General features: G+C 39.7%; 1 protein-coding gene across 3 annotated transcripts in view; it reads right to left on the bottom strand.

Moving 5' to 3' along the window:
- Nucleotides 1-17,716, bottom strand: part of RASAL1 (RAS protein activator like 1) — a 310,566-nt gene that overhangs the window by 20,498 nt on the left and 272,352 nt on the right. The window lies entirely within an intron of this gene.

Below are 17,716 nucleotides of genomic sequence, written 5' to 3'. Positions count from 1 at the left end.
ATCCCTCACCATTGGTACCCTACCCCTCCCCCCCCGATACTCTCCTTCCCCCTACCCTTATTTCCCTCTTCCCCCCCTGTACCCTCCCCCCCCACCGCACACTCCCTTTATGAGATCTTGGGTAATTTAACCCAACAACACTATATCCGCCCACATACACCGCATATACCATATATTTTCTTACTTCAGTATTGATTTGTGTTCTTTAACTGTCAGGACTACTGAATATGGCATCACTTGCCATATATTTCACCATTATAAAAATTTAACATTTTTATCAGAGTACCAATATATAACAAGATAACCATTCATATGCGTTCTCGATAGCCGCTTAATGTTATAATTGACTCCCTTACAGCGTCCACTGATTGCCTCCTGATGTCATTTATCTCCTGTTCTATTGTATGTACTATCACTACCAATTATGTACAAAGAGAATACAGTTATGTTGTTATCACAATGTTGTTATCAATAAAAATTCATTTGAAAAAAATAAATAAAAGAATTGGCACTTTTGAGTAAACCCAAAAGATTTTCACTGCAGAATCTTTAAAAGAAGTACGGTCTTCCAAAGGATATAAATTTTTAAACCTTGCAGAAGGAATAAATTAATTACTTAGCTTAGAAACACCTCAGGAAGCTCAGCAGTCTTAAATACTGAATTTTAACGATTGCAAGGCTTATCCTCAGAAACCTTAGAATCTTTAACCCCTAAAGTAAGGAAAACCTCTTTCAAAAGAGAATATTTTTAATTTTAAACAAAAAAGAGTACCACATTCATCATTAGAGGAAGACTGCTCATCACCAAAGGAAACTTCACCTTCTGAAGACATAATAGTATCCCTAAGTTCAGGACACATAGTACTAATGGAAGGTAAAATCTGAACTGACCTTTTACACTTACTTGAAGGTGGGAGAGCAGCCAGTGCCTCAGAAACATCAGCTTTAATGACATTTTCCACAACGGGTGATAAAACAGTAGCATTATCCTGTAATGAACAAACAGAAGGAGCAGTAATACCCATAAAAGCAGCATTAGGTTGGTCTGAATGCATTAACATTTTCAAACATAAGTCACATAAATAAGCTGGAGGAGAGAACTCAGCTACTTTGCAATAAACACACTTAATCTTTGTAGGAAGGTGTTCAGGAGACTCGGCTTCTAAGGTAGATTTAGGGACAGAATCAGACAGCTTCATTATATCATTGACCAAGAAAAGCAATAAACGCTAAAACTCCTTAAAAAAAACCTTCAGGAATGGAAATAACTTACCCTCCCCTACAGTAGCTTTCAAAAACCTTACAGGTACAACACACTAAGCCGAACTGCAAAACAAAGCAGGAGACATATAAACTTTGCATCCAAAGCCTAGATAACGCTCAGAAAAAACTGACAGTTATAAAGGAATTTAGCACGCCAAAACTTGATGTGCGCAAGTCCAAGAACATACGTGCTCTAACCCTACGTGCGTAATCCAGCAAAAGCGCAAAAAAAAGTTTAACAGATATAAAGATGTGCACTACCCTGACGATTGTTAAACCAATTTGCACTATCCCGACACACGTAGACCCGAAGACAGATGCGTGAAATTTAAACTAAGTGGGCCAAAAACCTGACGCATGCAAAACAGCAAGGGGGATAATATATAGATTCTGTACCAGGGCTATACTGTATATATTTATAGATATATATACAGTATCTCACAAAAGTGAGTACGCCCCTCACATTTTTTGTAAATATTTTATTATATCTTTTCATGTGACAACACTGAAAAAAATTAATGAGTGTACAGCCTGTATAACAGTGCAAATTTGCTGTCCCCTCAAAATAACACACAGCCATTAATGTCTAAACATTTGGCAACAAAAGTGAGTACACCCCTAAGTGAAAATGTCCAAATTGGGCCCAAAGTGTCAATATTTTGTGTGGCCACCATTATTTTCCAGCACTGCCTTAACCCTCTTGGGCATGGAGTTCACCAGAGCATCACAGGTTGCCACTGGAGTCCTCTTCCACTCATCCATGACGACATCACAGAGCTGGTGGATGATAGAGACTTTGCGCTCCCCCACCTTCCGTTTGAGGATGCCCTACAGATGCTCAATAGGGTTTAGGTCTGGAGACATGCTTGGCCAGTCCATCACCTTTACCCTCAGCTTCTTTAGCAATGCAGTGGTCATCTAGGAGGTGTGTTTGGGGTCGTTATCATGTTAGAACACTGCCCTGCGGTCCAGTCTCTGAAGGGAGGGCATCATGCTCTGCTTCAGTATGTCACAGTACATGTTGGCATTCATGGTTTCCTCAATGAACTGTAGCTCCCCAGTGCCGGCAGCACTCATGCAGGCACAGGTCATGACACTCCCACCACCATGCTTGTCTGTAGGCAAGACACACTTGGCTTTGTACTCCTCACCTTTTTACCGCCACACACACTTGACACCATCTGAACCACATAAGTTTATCTTGGCCTCATCGGACCACAGGACATGGTTCAGTAATCCATGTCCTTAGTCTGCTTGTCTTCAGCAAACTGTTTGCGGGCTTTCTTGTGCATCATCTTTAGAAGAGGCTTCCTTCTGGGATGACAGCCATGCAGACAAATTTGATGCAGTGCGTGGTGTATGGTCTGAGCACTGACAGGCTGACCCCCCACCCCTTCAACCTCTGCAGCAATACTGGCAGCACTCATATGTCTATTTCCCAAAGACAACCTCTGGATATGACGCTGAGCACGTGCACTCAACTTCTTTGGTCGACCATGGCGAGGCCTGTTCCGAGTGGAAACTGTCCTGTGAAACCGCAGTATGGTCTTGCCCACCGTGCTGCAGCTCAATAAACGCCCATAATAAGGCTATAGAGTGTCTAAACAACAAGTAGACAGCCAAACCAGTGCTGAAACATATCAGCAGAGGTTATGGAATAGGTGTATATTGTGGATCCATAGAATGAGGCAAAAGACAAGTCCCTGCGACCAATTATGGAGGCTCTATGAGAAATTTTCAATGAGGCTCTTGATATCTATATGATTGTCTATTTCACAGTCTGTTTTTGAGCATCTCCTTTCTGAATAGCTTCACCCATCTACTTGTCCTACTTAGTGATCCCAAGGTAAATTTAAAGTGTAATAATAGGTCTCCCCATATCTTAACTGTTAAGTGAGCTTACCGTATTGCCTAACACACTTCTACTAAGGTTGGTAATGGACCTAAGCTTATTATTTTTTTGTCATTTATTCTATAGATTTGTTATTAAATGTTGATGTCCATTTACTTTGTCCCTATTTTTGAGATCCACAAGTGGTCTCTGTTCTCTTAACCCTATATTAAATTGTTTATTGTCTTATGCAACATTTAGCGGAAATAATATCTTAACCTTCTGTTACCAGTTTCTTTATTAATTCAGGGTCCAAGAGTGTCCCATTGCAACATTTAGCAGAAATAATATCTTAACCTTCAGTTACTAGTTTCTTGAGTAATTCTGGTTTCAAGAGTGTCCCATTGCAACATTTAGAGGAAATAACATCTTAACCTTCTGTTATTAGTTTCTTTAATAATTCAGGGTCCAAAAGTGGCCCATAGAGTGTCCAAGAAGGTACAACATTTTGATCTGTTGATGTCTTTGAGATCACAATGTTTTGTGTTCAATCACGTTGTATAACTGACCAAACTGTATGATATTTCAGTACTGTTGTATTGTCTCTTTTTATTACTTTGTATGTTTTTTTTCTCTTAACCTCAATACAAAACAAGCTTATAGTGATACTGGCTACATCTGTAAATTATATTCAACAGGATACTACTTTATATACATGCATTGTTTACTATTTTAAAGGAACAGTAAAGTCAAACCTACATTTTCATGATTCAAATAGAGCATGCAATTTTAAACAACTTTCCAATTGACCTCTATTATCAAATTTGCTTTGTTCTCTCTGTATTCTTTGTTGAAGACAAAACTGAGGTAGGCTGATAAGAACTTAGGAGTGAGCATGTGTCTACAGCAGTCCATTACTGCTGTGTTTGTAACTATGAATAACATTGCTATAAAAAATGTTGTAAACGCTGCTTCCACATGGCTTAAGACACGTGCACACCCCTGGGATTGCACTTTACAAAAGATACCACGAGAACTAATCAAAATTGATAAAAAAGTAAATTGGAAAGTTGTTTAAAATGTCATACTCTAGTCAATCAATTGAAGTTTATTTTTTACTTTACTGTCCCTTTAAGGGAGAGTCTTGCTCTAGGTACAGGCTATGTGAGGTCTCTTGAATAGAGCTCCTTTAAGGAAATGGTGGTTCCTTGGTTAATTGAGTACCTTAGGTGGCAAGTTCTTTATCATTGACTTTTCCTTTGGTGTGGGGATACTGTAGGTGGGTGTTCCTTGTGTAGGAAGTAGGATAGGGAGGTCTCATGGGGCCCTTGGATGGTGCTGTTATATAAGCTGGGGTGCCCTTTGGGTTTAAAAGTATTTTTGGTGAAATGTTGTGTTTGGGGGTGGGTTTAAGTTGTAATCAGAAGCATTGTTCAGTTAGGCATGCCAGGCATCAACGGGTGCTCCTCTATTACAAGCATAAATGTGCTACATGTTTGGGGAAAGGAGAAGTAGTAGATCATGGTGCTGATGCCCACCAGGAGCACTCTTGGTGCTATTTGTGTTGTTGAATGTCCCTATACACTGTATGTATTGATATCACTGTATGTATTGAGATACACCTTAACTTAGAGAGTTGTGTCACAAGCAGTAATTGTGGTACTTTGTATCTCTGCGTATGCTGTTTTATGCAGGTCCTTTCCTTGTGTGAGTAGCATTTCTCTGCTATCATTTATTTATATTAAACATGGATAATGCTCATGCTGCCACCTCCCCATGGAGCATTCATTCCTTCTGTTACACCTGAAGGGCATTTATGCAGAGTGCGGCATTAATAATTAGTTTAATATTCTGAATTAAGCAACTAACTGCTGCTGCCTGCAGCTGCCTGCTCTAAGTTTCAGGCACTTTTCTGTGTCACATAGAATTGGGTTTTAATTTGAAGCGAGCAGCTGCTTGAGGCTTATTAGTAAAGTGAGTCAGGAATGAACATAATCAGGCTCTGCATATTTTCACCTCTTATAGAAGTTCTGCTCATATAATAAATGTAACCAAGAAGCCATCACTCACAGCAGTTGTGGTGAGCTTTACTTTTCTGTTCCTTAGTGTAGGAAGATGTGTGTACTGGTTCTGGGCTGTATGTCTGCACCACTGGATCACTAAAGTAAGCAACCCAGACTGTTAGCAGTTACTTGTTTGTATTCATGTGCATGCATATTGTTTGAACTTAGCCCCTTCCCCTCTCCAAGCTGTCACAATTTAAAAATATATAAAAAAAAAATCTAAAATCCAAACTATTCCGAAATCTAAACCTTAAAGGATAAAGGGTTTTGTACTTGTAGAAGTAAAATGGGAAGTTTAACAGTCTATCTGAATCATGAACAGGAAAAGAAAGGGCCATGATACCCAAATGTTGAAGAACTTGAAAGTGATGCAGCATAGCTGTAAAAAGCTGACTAGAAAATATCACCTGAACATCTCTATGTAAAAAAGGAAGATATTTTACCTCAAAATGTATTCAAAGAGATTTCAGCAGCCAATCAGGTTGCTCTTCCCAGGACTTGCAAGGGAGTGTGCATCTGGCATGTGCAAGCACGCCATGTTATTTTCCTATTCAGTTTGTGTTAGTTTTAAATGAAATCTCACAAGATTTCAGAGAAAACTCACAAGATCACAGCAAACCAAAGCATGACCTCTGCACTGCTAATGCTGATTGGCTAATGTTTTTTTGTTTGCTTATTTCAACATGCGGCTGAAGTATAACTGTTCACAGGACACTTACTCTTGTGAGCTGAAGACATTTTGAGGTAAAATATCTTTTTTTTTTTTACATAGAGATGTTCAGGGGAAATTTTCATGTTAGCTTTTTACAGTTATGCTGCATCACTTTCAAGTGATTTAGCATAAAAGTATTATGTCCCTTTAATTTTGACCTTACTGTCCCTTTTAATCACAGTAAATTCAACTAATTTTAACAATTGTCTTTTTGAGTGAATATTTCAAAGAGTGACATATTGGTTTGCAAATATATATTGATTTCACGCATAGGGGCATATTTATCAAGCTCCGTATGGAGCTTGATGCCCCGTGTTTCCGGCGAGCCTTATAAAGACCGATGCTCCATAACCTGTCCGTCTGCTCTTAGGCGTGGACAGAAATCAACCCGATCGAATACGATCGGGTTGATTGACAGCCCCTGCTAGCAGCCGATTGGCCGCGAATCTGCAGGGGGCGGCATTTCAGCAGCAGTTCACAAGAACTGCTGGTACAATAATAAATGCTGACGGCGTATGCTGTCAACATTTATCGATGTGCAGCTAACATGATCCGCTATATGGGATCATGTCCGCTAGCATCATAATAAATAGGCCCCATAGTATAGACTGGGTGCATATCCCATGCCCTGAGCAGTACTCTCAGTATAAACTGGGTGCACTAGACAACACTTTCAAACAAAAGCATCCCCTGACACAGGCACTGCACTGTAAAAGCAGGAAACTTAAACTATAGACTTTTTTCTATAGAAGAAATTACACATTGAAACTCTAGGAATCTATATATGTAAGAAAGCCATTTGAGAGAAGACATATACAGATCAAAGAATATTAACATATTAAATAATAATATCCAATGTAGAGTGCAGCATGGGTCTCCCTGACACAGGATCAAGGTACTTTGCAGTTTTCTCATAATTCAGAGATCCTTGTTTCAATAATTTTCCAGAGAAGTAGCATCCATGTGGAGTTACAATTTTCAAGGATGAAAAGCCTGGTGACTTTTTAAAGGGACAGTCTACTTGATTTTTTTTTCTCTATAAAAGGTAGGTGACACCTTTACTATCCATTCTCCGGCTTTGCATAACCAACAGTGTCATATTAATATACTTTATAACCTCTAAGTTTGCCGGTTTCTAAGCCCCTGCAGGCCACCTCTTATCTCAGTGCTTTTTATTAGCTTTTTAAAGGTACAGTCTAGTTGAACATTTTTATTGTTGATCAATATAGATAATCCCTTGATTACCCATTCTCCAGTTTTGCATAACCAACACTGTTACATTAATACATTTTTTACCTCTGTGATTACCTTGTATCTAAGCATCTGTAGACTGTAGTTCGTTTGACAGACTTATGTTAGACAATTAGTGCTGACTCATAGGTAAATCCACAGGAGTGAGCACAATGTTATCTATATGACACACATGAACTTTCAGTGTCCAACTGTGAAAAACTGACAAAATGCACTGAGATAAGAGGCAGCCTTCAACAGCTTAGAAATAAGTCTTTGAGCCTACTTAGGTTTAGCTTTCAACAAAGAATACCAAGAGAAATTGTTTCAAATTAAATGCCCAATCTGAATCATGAAAGTTTAATTTTGACTTGAGTGTACCTTTAAATCTTGCACAACAGCCAGACAGTGCTGGTTCATGTGTGCCATATAGATAACATTGTGCTTACCCCCATAATAATGACAATGGTTATGCAAGCTAATTGGTTTAAATGCAAGATTGTAGAAAGAGTTAAGGGGCAGTCTGCAGAATCATAGATACAGGTAATCATAGAGGTAAAAAGTATATTAACCCTTTCACTATTGGGAATTCCAGACAAAAACTTGCCCAAAATACCAGAGAATTTTTAACATTTTTGCTATCACTCCATTTAAACAGAAATAGAGCCAGGGCCGGATTTGCCATTAGGCACAGTAGGCATGTGCCTACAGGCGCATTGCAGCAGGGGGCGCCACAGAGTCAGTGTATTTTTTTTTCTTCTTAAAAAAAAAAAAATTAAACTTTTTTTTTTTTTATGATTTTGTTGAGCCTGTGAGTGAGTGCTTTGTTTGATTTACTGCAGTGTTTAATTTGTACAGTAGACTAGTGCTTAGCAACTTTATCAGAACAGACTGTCAGTCACACAGAGCAAAACTAGTAGCAACAACTTTAGCAAGTTGCGCTGCAGTTGTCTTGCGTCCTCCTAGGCTGACTCCCTCCGAGCCCTGACTCCACCCTCGCTCCCACCCCTGACTCTACTCTCGCTCCAGTCTCCAGGGCACAAGTGAAGTGAGTGACAAGTCGTCTCAGACTCCAGTCCCCAGGTGAGTGTGCAGCTGTGCTACTCTGCTGTGGTTGGCGCCACACATGCGCACCATTGCAGATTTGCCACTAATTTTGTTTGGGGCTGGCCGGGCGGCATCATGCCCACGTCTGTCACGTGATGCCAGCTACCGCCCTCTGCCTCTCAGAGTCAGACAGAGTACTAGGCGGGAAGATAGTGAGCTGATGTGCATGCTCATTGCTGCTGGCCTGGGCTTGCTGAAGTTTTGGTTGCTCCACGGTCCACCTTCTGACGCTGTCGGAGCGGAGCCTCTGTCGCCTGCCCTGAGCCCTGAGCCCTGAGACGCCTGTCTACAGCATAACTAAGTGAGTGACTGTGAAAGTGAGTGACCAAGGCCAAGCAAGCGCTGTCTGACAGACTAGCACACCCCTTTTATTCTCAGGCAGCCAGTGACAGTAATCACACCCCTTTCATTCTCAGGCAGCCTGTGACAGGAGTGTGATTGCTCTCACTGGCTGCCTGAGAGTGACAAGGGTGTGATTGCTGTCAGCAAACACACTCCTCTCACTGTCTGCCTGAGAGTGACCCCTTTAAGGCAGCTGCTGACAGTCAGTAAATGGGACACTAGGCACCATAACCACTACAGCTCTTTAGTAGTGATTTTATGCTTATTGTCTTTTAGGTACTGGCACTGCAACAGTTTTGTCAAACTGCTAGACCTGTAGTATATGTAGTATTTTACTCAACATTCCATGCTAAATATGTACTATATGAGGAGTACGTAAGACTGCTGATGCTAAACCCCAGTGTGTGCTGTGCAGTTGAGAGGGCAGTATAGTACAGTGGGTTGAGATTGAAATTTGGTATTGTGTTACAGGATGTACCAGAAGTAGTCTGTCTATGTGGTTTGGTAGATATAAGTGCTATTGGTGAGTTGTGGTGAGTTGTATTTTTCAATTATTACCCTGCCTTTACTAAAGACAAGAAATCCCATTAGGTATAAATATAATAGCGTCTAATGCTGATCACTTGGTTCTTTAGCTCGCTAAGCATACTGAGAGTTGTACAGCACAGACTTAACGGTTTACTAGGACACTTTGTATTTAAAAGGAAGCACTTTGTAGTGGTTATGTTGCTTAGAATGACCCTTTTACTATTTATTTAGTTATGTTCTAATTCTGTTGTACACTATGATATACATATTTCGATTTTACACAAATTTAAATGTATACAGCACTTTTATCAATGGTTCTGATACCTCATTTATTTGATTTAAAATTTGTAATATTTATTTTTGTTCTAAATAGAAATATTTTGTAAAAAAAAGTAAAGTATCTCTTTTTACTCTTTTTATGGGGGGGGGGGGGGGGAGGGGGGCGCTTCAGATTTCTCTGCCTACAGGCTCCTGAGAAGTAAATCCGGCCCTGAATAGAGCCTTGTTTTTTTTTATTTACCTATCAAATCTATATATATATATTTTAAGTAGACAACACAAGGTATTGATCTAGGCCCTTTTTGGTATATTTCATGCCACAATTTCACCGCCAAATGCCATCAAATAAAAAAAATTGGTACTTTTTTCACAAATTTTGGGTTTCTCATAGAAATTATTTACATACTGCTTGTGCAATCGTGGCACAAATGTTTGTAAAAGTTTCTCTGGGATCCTCTTTGTTCAGAAATAGCAGACATATATGGCTTTGCCATTGCTTTTTGATAATTAGGCGGCTAATTGCAGATGCGCACCACACTTCTATTATTGCCGGCAGTGAAGGGGTTAATTAGGTAGCTTAAAAGGTTAATGTTAGGTTTAGTGTAGAGATAAGCCTCCTACCTGACACTCCCCACCCTCTGATCCCTACCTGGACCCTCCCAAACAGCTCTCTTCCCTCCCCCATCCCCCAGTGGTAACCCCCATATTAGGTACTGGCAGACAGTCTGCCAGTTGGAAAAAATAAGTTTTTTTAACTTAAAAGCCAAGCCAAGAGTGCTTGAGTATCCTGAAGCGACAGTGTATATATACGTGGTGCGGTACGATAGCCAAAGTACCGCACAATGTATATATATATATGTCGTATTGGGTGAAGGGGTTAATATAATAGTGTTGGTTATGGTTAAAACTGGGGAATGGGTAATAAAGGGATTATCTTTTTTAACAATAACAAGTTTAAAGTAGGCTGTCCCTTTAAGACCTGGAAAGTGAATGAGACCGCCCAAAATGATCTTTCCCTGAAGAGCAAAAACTATTCTGTCCACTATATAATTTCTGCAAACCAAAATGGTTAACTAAATCACCACCATCATCAAACTGACAGAATGATCCCTTTCAGAGACAAGAAAAATATTTTCCAAAACTGTTCTCATAGATTCTGAAATGTCAAATAATAAAACATTTTGAGTCAAAAAGTTCAAATGCAATGGGTTCAAGTAAAACTTGAGAAAATGGGGCCGATTTATCATTGTCTGTCGGACATGATACGCTGCAGCGTATCATGTCCGACAGACATCGCTGAATGCCGACAGCATACGCTGTTGGCATTTAACATTGCACAAGCAGTTCTGGTGAACTGCTTGTGCAATGCCGCCCCCTGCAGATTCACTAGCTAGCTAGCAGGGGAGGTCAATCAGCCCGATCGTATAGGATCAGCGGATTGCAGACCGCAGCCTCAGAGGCGGCGGACCAGTTATGGAGCAGCGGTCCTAAGACCGCTGTTTCATAACTGCTGTTTCTGGCGAGCCTGAAGGCTCGAGCGGAAACAGGGGCATCAAGGGCCATTCGGCCCTTGATAAATCAGCCCCAATGGATCCATTAATATTAGCAGAAATGAATCATGCATTAAATAAAAGATTCCTAACTGAAAACTTCAGGCAATTTTCTTGTCCAGTTAACTCTAGACTGAAAAACTCCAGAAAACAAGCTCAGTTTAATGGAACACATGTATTTTATAAACTCAAACATGTTAGACATCAGACATGTCAGACGCACATAATTCTCTGTCAATAAAGCCTCTTACTAAGGGGTAGATTTATCATACCCCGGGCGGAAATGATTCGCTATATCGAATCATGTCCGCTCTGCATCGCTAAATGTTGACAGCATACACTATCGGCATTTAACATTGCACAAGCAGTTCTGGTGAACTGCTTATGCAATGTCGCCTGCTTGTGCAATGCCGCCGCCCCACTAGCAGGGGGTGTCAATCAACCCGATCGTATACCATCGGGCGGATTGCTGGCGGACGAGTTAAGGAGCAGCGGACTTAAGACCGCTGCTTTTTAACTCCTGTTTTTGGCGAGCCTGAAGGCTCACGCGGAAACAGGGGTATACGGCCCCATTCAAGCCGTGAAAAATTGGCCCCTAGGGCTGTACAGCGCTGCACACTACTGGGAATATGCTACTACACAACAGTGATAAAAGGCTCTTTTAGCTTTTTTTTTGGGGGGGGGGGGGTTACTGCAGAGATTGGCACCACACCCATGCATTGGGCAAGCACACCTGCCACTAAACATAATGTAAAATAAAAACAAACAAAAAAATGTAACACGCTGAATTGTCCAATGTTCCTTTAACCAAAAGATACCCCAATGAGTTGTCCCACAAAAGGAAGGACATCCTGGTCCTGATAACAATCAGATCTGATGTAGCCCTAAGATTCAGACAAGAGCCCTCATCTCCTAGAATATCAAAAATGAATCCAAGATAATGCCAGAAAAATAAGGATATCTGCAAATATATGTTAAACTGTACATATGTTTACCAGATAAAAAAAAGAATTACAATGTTCTACGGCTAAAAAAGGCTGCTGTCTAAGCAGGTAAACACAAGATTCCCATAAAAAGCAGAGCAGAAAAATAGGTAAGTTAGCACAATAAAAGACAAGATTATAAATTATGTGTGGGACAACAAATATAAGGATAATAAATCAAAGAAACATAAATGAAAATACAATAAATCATTAGTAATGTAAGGATAAATTATGCATGTTAAAAAGAAGAAATAAACAAAAGACAGTGCTATAAAATAGTTTACCATTCATCAGCAGTGAGATTTTAAGGATTACTAAACCCTAATGCTTTGTTGCCACTAAAAAACAGACGGCTAGATTACGAGTTGTGCGTTAGGGTAAAAAAAGCAGCATTAACAGGTCCTAACGCTGCTTTTTTACGCTCACTGGTATTACGAGTCTTGCAGGTTTAGGGGCCCCGCACACTTTTTTGGCCTTACCGCAAAACGACTTACGTAAACTTCGTAAAGTCTTTTTTCTATGGGACTTCCATAGCGCCGGTATTACGAGTCTGTCCTGGGAGGCCAAAAAGTGAGCTGTACACCCTCTACCTCCAAGATCCCTAACGCATTCTATAGTCAGTAGTTAAGAGTTTTATGATACAACGCTGTAGCATTAAACTCATAACTAAAGTGCTAAAAAGTACACTAACACCCATAAACTACCTATTTACCCCTAAACCGAGGCCCTCCCGCATAGCAAACACTAAAATAAAATATTTAACCCCTAATCTGCCGCTCCGGACATCGCCGCAACTATAATAAACATATTAACCCCTAAACCGCCGCACTCCCGCCTCGCAAACACTAGTTAAATAGTATTAACCCCTAATCTGCCGTCCCTAACATCGCTGCCACCTACCTATATTTAGTAACCCCTAATCTGCCGCCCCCAACGTCGCCGCCACTATACTAAATGTATTAACCCCTAAAGTCTAACCCTAACACCCCCTAACTTAAATATAATTACAATAAATCTAAATAAAAATTTATATTATTACCTAAATAATTCCTATTTAAAACTAAATACTTACCTATAAAATAAACTAATAGTTACTGTCACGAATATCTCAGGATATAACTTCTAAGGGGTTAATTCTGTTTAGTTTGTGAACTAAAATCAGTTTTTGTTTTTTAAAAATAGCTGTGTACTGGGTTTGTTTGTGTTTTCTTTGATGTGCCAGAACCCCTCATAAATAGTTTCTAAAACCCTTCCACCAAATGTTATTGTGTATGCATTGAGTCAAACTGTCAGCTCCAGAGATACAACAGTGCTTCTCCCCCATATCCCGATGAGGTCAATAAAAGGACATTGGTCTAATGCCTATATGTGTTTAAAGACAGGGGGGTTTCTTAGCCGCCCTGGAGGGTGTGGTCAGGCAACCTGATCTATGGAAAAAAGGTATAAGGGTCTTGTGTGTTAACACTGAAAGTGGTCATTCTTACAAGGGGTGCTGTTCTACAGAGTAAGGACCCATCGCTTCATGCCATCCCCAGGCACAGATCTTGAGACTAGTAAAGTATTCAATCTGTTTTTCTCCCTTTTTATTTTAAATAACTGTTTGCTGTGTGTAATTTTATTTGTAACAACTTTTTATTAATAATGCATTGTGCATAATATTGTTTGCATAATAAATAATTACTTAATTAAGTTTGGCCTTTGTCTAATAATTGAACCACATTACTAAAAGAGACTGGAATATTAGAACTGTATAATTTAGGTTATTTTCTGCTAAATTGTATTCAGAGAGTTAATGTGTAAGTCTGGGATTTTCCTTAGGATTTTCCCTTTAATAAATCATAAGTGGTGGCAGTGTTTGAGCTAGATAGCATAGTTAGTTTAGTGTGGGTGGCATTAAAGGGGAGTTTTGGGCATTTCTTTTAAGTCTAGTACAGACTGGAGGGTGTTGTTAACCCTTGCACCCACTGTACTAAATCATAAGCTGGCCTGGTGTGGCTAGATTGCGATATATTAGTGAGAGTAGAAGGGGTCTGATAACCCTTTCTGTGCCAAATAAGTGACTGGCGCAGGGTTGGATAACCCTGGTTCGTCACAGTTACATTGTAGCTAGCTTAGGGTTTATTTTTATTTTACAGGCAAGTTTGTATTTATTTTAACTAGGTAGAATAGTTATTAAATAGTTATTAACTATTTAATAACTACCTAGCTAAAATAAATACAAAAGTACCTGTAAAATAAAACCTAACCTAAGTTACAATAACACCTAACACTACACTACAATTAAATAAATTAACTAAATTAACAACAATTAAATGAATTAAATTAAATTAGCTAAATTACAAAAAAAATTACAGAAAATAATAATCAAATTACAAGATATTTAAACTAATTACATCTAATCTAATAGCCCTATCAAAATAAAAAAGCCCCCCCCAAATAAAAATAAAAACCTTAGCCTAAACTAAACTACCAATAACCCTTAAAAGGGCCTTTTGCGGGGCATTGCCCCAAAGTAATCAGCTCTTTTACCTGTAAAAAAAATACAAACAACCCCCCAACAGTAAAACCCACCACCCACACAACCAACCCCCCAAATAAAATACTATCTAAAAAACCTAAGCTCCCCATTGCCCTGAAAAGGGCATTTGGATGGGCATTGCCCTTAAAAGGGCAGTTAGTTCTTTTGCGGGCCAAACCCTAATCTAAAAAGTAAAACCCACCCAATACACCCTTAAAAAAAAACTAACACTAACCCCCTTAAGATCGACTTATTGTTCTGAAGACCGGACATCCACCCTCAAGGAAGCAGCAGAAGTCTTCATCCAACCGGGCCGAAGTCCTCAATGAAGCCGGGAGAAGTCTTCATCCAAGCAGGGCGAAGTGGTCCTCCAGACGGGCAGAAGTCTTCATCCAGACGGCATCTTCTATCTTCATCCATCCGACGTGGAACGGCTCCATCTTCAAGACATCCTACGCGGAGCATCCTCTTTAAACGACGGCTTCTTACTGAATGACGGTTCCTTTAAGTGACGTCATCCAAGAGGGCGTCCTTTAGATTCCGATTGGCTGATAGAATCCTATCAGCCAATCGGAATTAAGGTAGACAAAATCCTATTGGCTGATTGGATCAGCCAATAGAATTGAACTTGCATTCTATTGGCTGATTGGAGCAGCCAATAGAATGCCAGCTCAATCCTATTGCATCAGCCAATAGGATTTTTTCTACCTTAATTCCGATTGGCTGATAGAATTCTATCAGCCAATCGGAATCTAAGGGACACCATCTTGGATGACGTCACTTAAAGAGATATTCATTACGAAGAAGCCGTCGTTTGAAGAAGATGCTGGGCCTGCAAAAGAGCTAAATGCCCTTTTAAGGGCAATGCCCATCCAAATGCCCTTTTCAGGGCAATGGGGAGCTTAGGTTTTTTTAGTTAGCATTTTATTTGGGGGGTTGGTTGTGTGGGTGGTGGGTTTTACTGTTAGGGGGGTTGTTTGTATTTTTTTTACAGGTAAAAGAGCTGATTACTTTGGGGCAATGCCCCACAAAAGGCTTTTTTTTATTTTGATAGGGCTATTAGATTAGGTGTAATTAGTTTAAATATCTTGTAATTTGTTTATTATTTTCTGTAATTTAGTGGGGGGGGGGGTTGTACTTTAGCTAATTTAATTTATTTAATTGTTGTTAATTTAGTTAATTTATTTAATTACAGTGTAGTGTTAGGTGTTATTGTAATTTAGGTTAGGTTTTATTTTACAGGTACTTTTGTATTTATTTTAGCTAGGTAGTTATTAACTAGTTAATAATTATTTAATAACTAGTCTACCTAGTTAAAATAAATACAAACTTGCATGTAAAATAAAAATAAACCCTAAGCTAGATACAATGTAACTATTAGTTATATTGTAGCTAGCTTAGGCTTTATTTTATAGGTAAGTATTTAGTTTTAAATAGGAATTATTTAGGTAATGATAGTAATTTTTATTTAGATTTATTGTAATTATATTTAAGTTAGGGGGAGTTAGGGTTAGGGTTAGACTTAGGTTTAGGGGTTAATACATTTAGTACAGTGGCGGCGATGTTAGGGACGGCAGATTAGGGGTTAATAATATTTAACTAATGTTTGCGAGGCGGGAGTGCGGCGGTTTAGGGGTTAATATGTTTATTATAGTGGCGGCGACGTTGGGGGCGGCAGATTAGGGGTTAATAAGTGTAGGTAGGTTGCGGCGACATTGGGGACGGGAGATTAGGGGTTAATAAATATAATGTAGGTGTCAGTGATGTTAGGGGCAGCAGATTAGGGGATAATAATTATAATGTAGGTGGCGGCGGTGTCCGGAACAGCAGATTAGGGGTTAATAAGTATAATGTAGGTGTCGGGGCGGCAGATTAGGGGTTAATAAGTGTAAGATTAGGGGTGTTTAGACTCGGGTTCATGTTAGGGTGTTAGGTGTAAACATACATTTTATTTCCCCATAGGAATCAATGGGGCTGCGTTACTGAGTTTTTCGCTGCTTTTTTGCAGGTGTTAGACTCTCCGTTGATTCCTATGGGGAAATCGTGCACAAGCACGTATGACCAGCTCACCGCTAACTTAAGCACCGCTGGTATTGAAGTGAAGTGTGGAGGAAAATTTAGCTCTAAGCTCACTTCTTGCCTTTTAACGCCGGGTTTCAGAAAACCTGTAATACCAGCGCTGCAGGTAAGTGAGCGATGAGAGAAAACTGCTCGTTAGTACCACATAGCCTCTAACGCAAAACTCGTAATCTAGCCGAGAGTCTGTTATTCATAAAGAGGGCCTGATGAGCAAAAAAACCCCGGGGCCTGGAGGGAACCCTTGCAAAATTCTTTAGGGGCTTTTCGTTATTGTTAGGTGTCTCTCCTTCACATCCAGAACTCTACATAGCTAGATCACAGTGGGTGGAATGAGCAGTCGGGCAATAGGACCTGGACAGAGGGCCCAGCATTTAAAGGTACATGAAACCCAAAATTTTTCTTTCATTATTTAGATAGAGAATATAATTTTAAACAACTTTATAATTTACTTCTATTATCTAATATGTTTCATTCTCTTGGTATCATTTGTTGAAGGAGCAGCAATGTATTACTAGTTTCTAACTGAACACATGTGTGAGCCAATCACATTTAATATATATATGCAGCCACCAATCAATAGCTAGAACCTAGTTTCTCTGCTGCTCATGAACTTGCCTAGATAAACCTTTCAGCAAATGATAACAAGAGAAGGGAGCAAATTAAATAATAGAAGTACATTGGAAAATTGTTTCAAATTGTATTCACTATCTGAATCATGAAAGAAAAATGTTGGGTTTCATGTCCCTTCAAGGGGGCCTCAAGGTGGGGCTCCTAGTATTTTGCATATGCTCACTGTCACAGTTTGTTAAATGAGCTAGCGCAGCAAGGACAGTTGAGCTACTCTAGCGGTTGTGACTGTTAGGGAGCGGAAAGCAGCAGGCAGGAAAATGTTAGTATGGGACAGTTGCGCTAGTGGTTGTGACCTGGGGCAGGCAGAAGATGATCAAGATCTAGCAGTAATTAAGCAGTTAAGTGTGAGCAGAGTGGGAGCCCTGTCCCTTGAAAGTGTGCCCAGTGCCTAGATAGTCTTGGGTATAGTAAAGAGCAGATAAGGAGGCTAAATTTATTGGTTGCTGGGAGCCAACTACAAAAGAGGGAAGGGACATGCATCTGGTTTAGAGACTTTTATAATTCATTCACAGAAATTGTGTTCACAATAAAATAGCAGTTCATGCAAAATCAGTTGTTTTACAAAATCTTTATTTCTGTTTGCGTCAAGAGGCCAAATGTT

Source organism: Bombina bombina, chromosome 2 (assembly GCF_027579735.1).
Source record: "Bombina bombina isolate aBomBom1 chromosome 2, aBomBom1.pri, whole genome shotgun sequence".
Lineage (NCBI taxonomy): Eukaryota > Metazoa > Chordata > Amphibia > Anura > Bombinatoridae > Bombina > Bombina bombina.
The sequence above is the reverse complement of the archived record's forward strand: the minus strand, read 5'-3'. Positions and strand labels throughout refer to the sequence as shown.